This window comes from Lynx rufus, unplaced genomic scaffold, assembly GCF_022079265.1.
Source record: "Lynx rufus isolate CCGP_SWC_20201006 ecotype Redwood Valley unplaced genomic scaffold, mLynRuf1.p SCAF_15, whole genome shotgun sequence".
Classification (NCBI taxonomy): Eukaryota; Metazoa; Chordata; class Mammalia; order Carnivora; family Felidae; genus Lynx; species Lynx rufus.
In genome coordinates, this window is record NW_025814829.1 from 26,777,756 (window position 1) to 26,785,279 (window position 7,524).

Genomic DNA, 7,524 nt, shown 5'->3' on the forward strand with positions numbered 1-7,524 from the left:
AGTATATTCTATTCCAGTTATACACGGACGGTGAAAGCTCTCCTCCACCTCCTCCAAATAAAAGGTAACAAGGCTCTTTTTAAATCTCCACCATCTTTTAGGTCACATGATTCTACATTAGTAAGAAAGCTATGTCATATAATTCGTTTAAATATAATCCAAAATACATCTGAAATACCTTATGACCTCCTACACAGAATATCTTCCCACAAGCTAGGAAAACCTAGTTCCAGTGAGTATAGTGGTAGCGGGTATGGCAAAACGAGATAGATCAAGAGGGTTGACCGAAGATATACAAAAAAAAAAAAAAAAAAAAAAAAGATGATGGCCCCTGAGTGGCTCAGTCAGTTAAGCCTCCAGCCCCCGATTTCGGCACAGGTCATGATCTCACAGTTGGACCCCCGCATCAGGCTCCGTGGTGATGGTGCAGAGCCTGCTTGTCATTCTCTCTCTCTCTTCCTGTCTCTTTCTGCCCTTCAGCACTCTCTCTCTCCAAAAATAAATCAATAAACTTAAAAAAAAAAAAGGATAAGTAGGATTTGGTAGCAAAATGGTATAAAATAATTTTTAAAAGAAAAGGCAATGGGAAAATTGGTAACTCGATGACTCCCAGCCTGCGTGACCAGGAGAAGAGTAATCTCATTAGCAGAAATGGAAAAGTCCGGAAGGACAGTTGGCTGAAGAGAAAAAAAAAAAAAAAATGTGTTCAATTTCATTTATGCTGCTCTTCAACTAACAGAACAGGCAGGTGGGAATATCCCAAGAAATATATCTGGAGTCATCACTAAAAAGTTGAGCCTTTAATGGGGCGCCTGGGTGGCGCAGTCGGTTAAGCGTCCGACTTCAGCCAGGTCACGATCTCGCGGTCCGTGAGTTCGAGCCCCGCGTCGGGCTCTGGGCTGATGGCTCAGAGCCTGGAGCCTGTTTCCGGTTCTGTGTCTCCCTCTCTCTCTGCCCCTCCCCCATTCGTGCTCTGTCTCTCTCTGTCCCAAAAATAAATAAAAAGTTGAAAAAAAAATTAAAAAAAAAAAAAGTTGAGCCTTTAAGAAACAATGCAGTTTGGAGAGAAGCGAGCAGAGGGGAGAGGAGACGTGGTGCTGGACTGTGATGTGCTCGCTCTGAGTCAGCAGAGCCGGGGAGGAGAAGCAGCAGGTGCACTGCCCGTGGCAAATGCCAGTCAGGGAGATCGTTTTAAAGACAAGCAAGTAATAAGGGGTGTAAAATCTGGCAGGAAAGCAAATGTGAATAAAGACAGGGAAAATGCCATGATTTTGGTAAGAAAAAGATCATTGCTAACTTAAGGGAAAATGTTTCAATAGTGCAATGGGAATAGAACTGAGATGAAAGAGAATTTTAGAGGAATGGGGGAGAGCAGCTGATGAGCTAAATAGAAACTGTGAACATTTATAGAAAATTCCATGAAGTAAAAGTCATCAACGTTTTGTAATAATTGTAAGGTTTCTTTTTTTTTTCTTTAAGTTTATTTTACTTATTTTCAGAGAGAAAGAGAGAGAGATTCCCAAGCAGGCTCCATGCTGTCAGCGTAGAGCCCAAGGCAGGGCTCAATCCCACAAACCATGAGATCATGACCTGAGCCGAAATCAAAAGTTGGATGCTTGGGGCGCCTGGGTGGCTCAGTCGGTTAAGTGTCCAACTTTAGCACAGGTAATGATCTTGCGGTTCATGGGTTCACGCCGCCTTGCATCGGGCTCTGTGCTGACAGCTCAGAACCTAGAGCCTCCTTGGGATTCTGTGTCCCCCTCTCTCTGCCCCTCCCCCACTCATACTCTGTCTCTCTCTCTCTCTCAAAAATAAACATTAAAAATTTTTTTTAAAAAAGAGTTGGATGCTCAGCTGACTGAGCCACCCAGATGCCCTAGTTGTGATGTTGCTAAATGAAATGTAAATTGCACTAACAATTCAGGAGCTATAGATAGGAGGTATTAGTATATTGCTGCAATGATACTGCTTCAGCAATGGTTTGCTTTTTTTTTAAATAGATCCTCAGAGATTTAAACTGAAACTCTTGATATCCATACTTTTGTGAAGTTCACAAATGTCTGAACTAAGAACAATACATGTCTGTCTGAGTGCTTTGTTTCAACTGAAAATAATAATAATAAATAAGAATTTGAACCAGACATCCTAATAAGGCTCCTTCTAGCACCAAGAGTGATTCCATGGGTTTATCTATATCTGAGTCAAAATTCAAACAAAAACAAAACCCATAGTGGTCATTTATATTGGTAATACATTCCAGTACAAGGTGCTCTAGAAAAATAGAATACCAGAATTGATACCATATGCTTCATAATCCAACACTTAAAAGTTAGGTGTTCAGGCTATTAAAGGTGCATATATGATGAAATGTCTCTTGGGAAGCCTCAGATTCTAGCTTGGTCTATTATATAACATGCATATTTAGCATACCATAGTATTTGCTTTTGTGTACATATATATGGGTGGATGAACTGATTTATACTTCTTGTTCATTAATGAACTCATTGAGATCCGGCCACCTTAACAGACTAATAATGCTCAATCTAAACCAAAATATATCCTCTCTGAATTGTGAAAGAAACCTAGTGTGCCTCTTTTAATAGATGAAATAAATTAAACTATTCATTCCAGTGAAATTTGTCCTCCTTTTTTTGTTGTTGTTATGGTTGTTTATGTTGATATATAAACATTAACCAAAACTTTGTTGAACAGAAAGTTCAAAAAAGCAACATAATTGTAGTAAAAAACAAAGTTGTGGCCAAGCTCTCTGAAGACAGTAACCTACATAGAACCTAGAAAGATTCCTGATTTAGCAGGGACACTTCTGGAAACATAGCTCCATGTTAGGTTAACAAAGAGTAGGTCTATTACAATATCTCCAACTAAAGGAAAATTGCCACTATTTTTCTTTTTTGTTTTGCTTTTAGTTAAAAATTGGTTTACAAAGATGAGCCTTCTTTCTTTAAAAATATATATCTTTTCATGAGTGTTAGAAAGAAAGTCTACAACACACACACAGATACACACACACACACACACACACACACACACACACTGCCTGGTGATGCTTCAGAAGGAAACTGAATAAAGAACTATATTAGAACCCTTGGAAATATAAAGATCTCATTTAAAAAGGCAGAAGGAGGGGCGCCTGGGTGGCGCAGTCGGTTAGGCGTCCGACTTCAGCCAGGTCACGATCTCTCGGTCCGTGAGTTCGAGCCCCGCGTCAGGCTCTGGGCTGATGGCTCAGAGCCTGGAGCCTGCTTCCGATTCTGTGTCTCCCTCTCTCTCTGCCCCTCCCCCGTTCGTGCTCTGTCTCTCTCTGTCCCAAAAATAAATAAACGTTGAAAAAAAATTAAAAAAAAAAAAAAGGCAGAAGGAGACCGCATATCTCTGCTGAAATAATAAAGTAACTATGTAAGTGTATTTATAAAATAAACCGTCTCAATTTACATCATAGAAAAATACCATCATTTAATTATTTACATCATAACATTTTGGAGGTTTTTATAGCTCTTTAAAATTCCTGTGGAGCATCTAGGTCAATCTGGTAGGACGCTACAAATATTATATTTAAAATAATTCTCCACTATATTTTTCTTCTGAAAAACCACTCTTGAATTCAAACAGCTCCAGCTGCTTGAAATGGTGAAATACCTTTGTGCTTTTCAAAAATCACATCTCATAAAGGGCATTTATTCTATAGAATTAAAGTTTACTGAATAATAAATATAACTTTAAATGATGCAAGCTGTCAAAACCCTTGAATGTCAAAGTTAAAGCCGATAGCCCTGCATGAGTTTTGCTACTTTGGAAAAGGAAAAGAAGCAGAATAAGTAAAGGCAACTTCACCTTTGAATTTCTTCATCTTTGTATATTTGTCACAAATAACAATTTAAATATCCTTTGAGGTTAATATTTTCTGGTTGAGTGGGAAAGTACAGAAAAAAATTAATATATTCATGCATAATATGAGACAACAGAGACTGGAGCGTCTTATTTGTAGCAAATTTTATTTTCAAATAACCATAAAAGGTATTCAGTTACTCTTCAGATTAATTTATAAGATCATGCAAGATGTAAACAAGAAGTTCCAAAGGAAAAAATTGTTCCTGACAATTCTAATATGTGAAGAAAAAGTACACAGAAATGCACACCAGGAACTTTTGACATATGGCTAATACCTGGATCTTTATTCTCGCCCGCTTTTTGTCATTTCAGCACAAGGTAAATGTAGTGCAAAGAAGCAAAAATTAGTAATCCAAGGAAAGAAAAACTTGCTAATGTGATGCATGATAAGGGAGCATTTACTATATTAATATTCACAAACAAATGTTGGAAGTGGGAAGTGATGTTAGATTAAAAAAATATCTGTTTTGCAGCACAGATGAAAAACAAGTTTGTTATGGTGATTATATTGCTACTCACATCATATTCATAGACTTTTCCTTGAATCCCATGCACAGTTCTGATTTTTTTTGGGGGGTGGGTTGGAAACAGGTAAAATAAAATGAAAATCTTCCCAGAGGGTATTAAAAATAAGATATTAACTTAGAATTTATGTTGCAAGTAAGGTTAATGGTCATTTTATTCTGATAAAATGTTGGAAGGGCAGAGTAAGTATTATAAAAATATTTCAGAATCAATGGCATATCACAAAGAAAATAACTTCCTGTTTTCACTTTGGCTGTAAAGCAAAGGACTCTGGCTTTACATTAGACGGTTTTTATTTATTTGAGTATTCAGAGTTGGTTCTCAATTGCTAAGAGTATGAAATATTTGAAAGGCCAATCCAGAGTTTATCTATGTATGGTTTCAAAGAAACTACAATGTCATTTCACTAATTTGGACTAAGTGATAGTATCCTTATTTAATCCTTGTGTCTAGAGACCATAAAACATAAAAAGTATTGAATCACCTGGAGAGTACACAAACTCTCTACAAGTAAAGATAGCTTTGTTTAACACACAGTTGAAAATTAAAACTCCATACCAAGTTAGGGGTTTATATTTATCTTTTACAACAATGGTATCATCTTTAGTATTCTCCTTAAGGGCCTAGAATGACACGACTCCACATTTCCATTCCAGAACTTCCCACTTCCAACGCTTTTCTCCATGATGCCCTTTGCAAGCACTCGAGCAACACAAAATGAGATGCTATGTAAATGTGGTTTATAAAATGCTTTGACTTCAAAGAAAGGTTACTGGAAAAGAGTGTGCTGTGGGTTCTACAGGGGTTTTGTTAAATAAAGCTATCTGTTTTTTAGGTGATGAAAAATCACCTTAAAAGTATTAAAAGTGTTTGCTTTGGGTCCTTTATTATGGAGTTTTATCCTTATTTGAGGTATGAAAAACCTACTCGCTCTCTAAGTCAGCATTAAGATGGCTACTCACCCAAGGGGACAGATGCTAACTCTCTGTAGAGCTTTTTTTGCCCGAGATCAATTTGCCAGAAGTTAGACTAACCCAGGCATCCGGGAGGTAGAAACTATGAAAATTTAGTACCTTGCTCCCTTCTGAGAAGTCTACATCCCTCTCTTCCATGCCCAAGAATGAGTGTGTGGTTTGCCCAGACTCAAAAACTGCCATACATCATGGGAAAGCATGGCAGACCTTCCAACTCTACATCACATGCTTTTTTTTTTTCCCCCTCTTCCCACTCACATAATTAGTGCTCCTTTCTTTTACTTTTTCAAAATGTGCCTGTTTCAAATTTGTATTATTTTTTTCAGATGTCTAATTGCAGTTACGTTCTTTCCCTCTTTGGTCTCCTCCCGCATTTCACATACCAGACAAATATTTAAAGGTCTGTAAAACCAGGCGAGGCTCCAAGATATTTCTAACTGAAACTGCCATAGGTGACAGCACAGGGAAAGAAAGCAAAGTTGTAGGACGAGGATTTGAATAAACGGGGTGCAAACGTATTGGAAAATCTATTTAAGTTGCTATAGCCATGGATGAGGTTTCAATGAGGCATAAACATTCAAGTTCCTGACAAAACCAACATGTTTCATGACCAGTCAAAATAGTCTACTTGTCATGATGCATTGCATTTTTTTTTATTTTTTTAATTAGTAAGTTGCTCTCTCTTTTAATTTTTTTTCCTTTTTTAGTATTCAGGAAGTGAAAGCATTTAAGAAAACATTCAAAGTTCTGAGAATACATGTAAGTGAAATATTTAATGTCTGTCATTCATAAAAGTTACATCATTTACATAGGGTTCATTTGTATATAATAAAAATTTCATCATAATGAAAACTTTTCTGGAAAGTTATATGTTAATTTGTTTAACATATGCTTTGGATATACAGCTAAATAGGAATCGTTAAAAAATTCTTTCTTCAAATATTCCCTTTAACAATTAAAAAAACCTCATTCCTAAATATTTGTTTTTCTTTCCACTTGCTCCTTTGTTTGTAATATCATATGTAATTTGAACTATGCAAAGATTGGATCTTTCCATAGTTCAGAATATATTTGTATACTTCAATAAATTTGCTCATTGCATAGCAAACATGTAAACTTACACAGGATCTATAAATTTTACCCTAATAATCTAAAAACGTTGCTGAAATTTTACATGATAGTTTAGTCTAAGGTTTAGTTTTTGTTGTAATTTGCGTTTTCTCTGTGGGTTTTGTTTTGTTTTTTTTTTTTTTGGTAATTTTTAATACATGGGCCAATTGAATACAACAAATAAAAAGTCATGAAAAGTTAAAAACCAAGTAAGTCATTTTATCCTAGACTACCAGAATTTAACCTCATTATATTGTTTGGATTTTTGGTTTTTTTTACTAAGTATAACAAGTTGGAAATGTATTGTGCTGCCTCTTAAGACAGTGTTCAAAAGTAATTTCAACAGTGTGTATTTAACATAAAGTTAACTATGTTCGCATCAAATAAAATGTTTATTAATGAAAGCTATTTATCATACAAGAAACAGCAAAGATAAGTCATCATACAGAGATGTACACTAGGAGTGACAGATGTAAAAGTGCATGCAGAGATTTCTGTTTAAAAAGGAAGTAATAAACAATAATACTAAAATTACTGGGTTTTGATTCCTATACTCTCAAGTGAGTGATAGCTTTTCTTTGAATTTACAATTGGAAAATGCCATCAACAGATAGGACTAATACACATTAGCAAGCAGGTGAAATGAATGTTTTTGGACTTTATTTTACAACTACTGTGCTTGACAAATGTGTGGGATTTTTTAGCAATAATAATTTTCTTCAAATATGGGGTGGGCATATTACTGCCAGGTTGCTCTGGTTTATACACGGCTTAACTAATTTTGTTGTAAACCACATAACTTTAAGCCTCCATTTGTGTTAGACACCATAAAGAACAGAATTTTTGTTAACATTCAGTAAATGACATTTAAGTCTCTCTCTGTCTCTCTCTCTCTCTTTTTTTTTTTTTTTGGCTCAATAGATTTTAAAATGTATGATTATCATAACCTAATATTGTCTTTGTCTTCACTGCAGTGGATTTCCGATCAAACTTTTCCCCTTCTTTT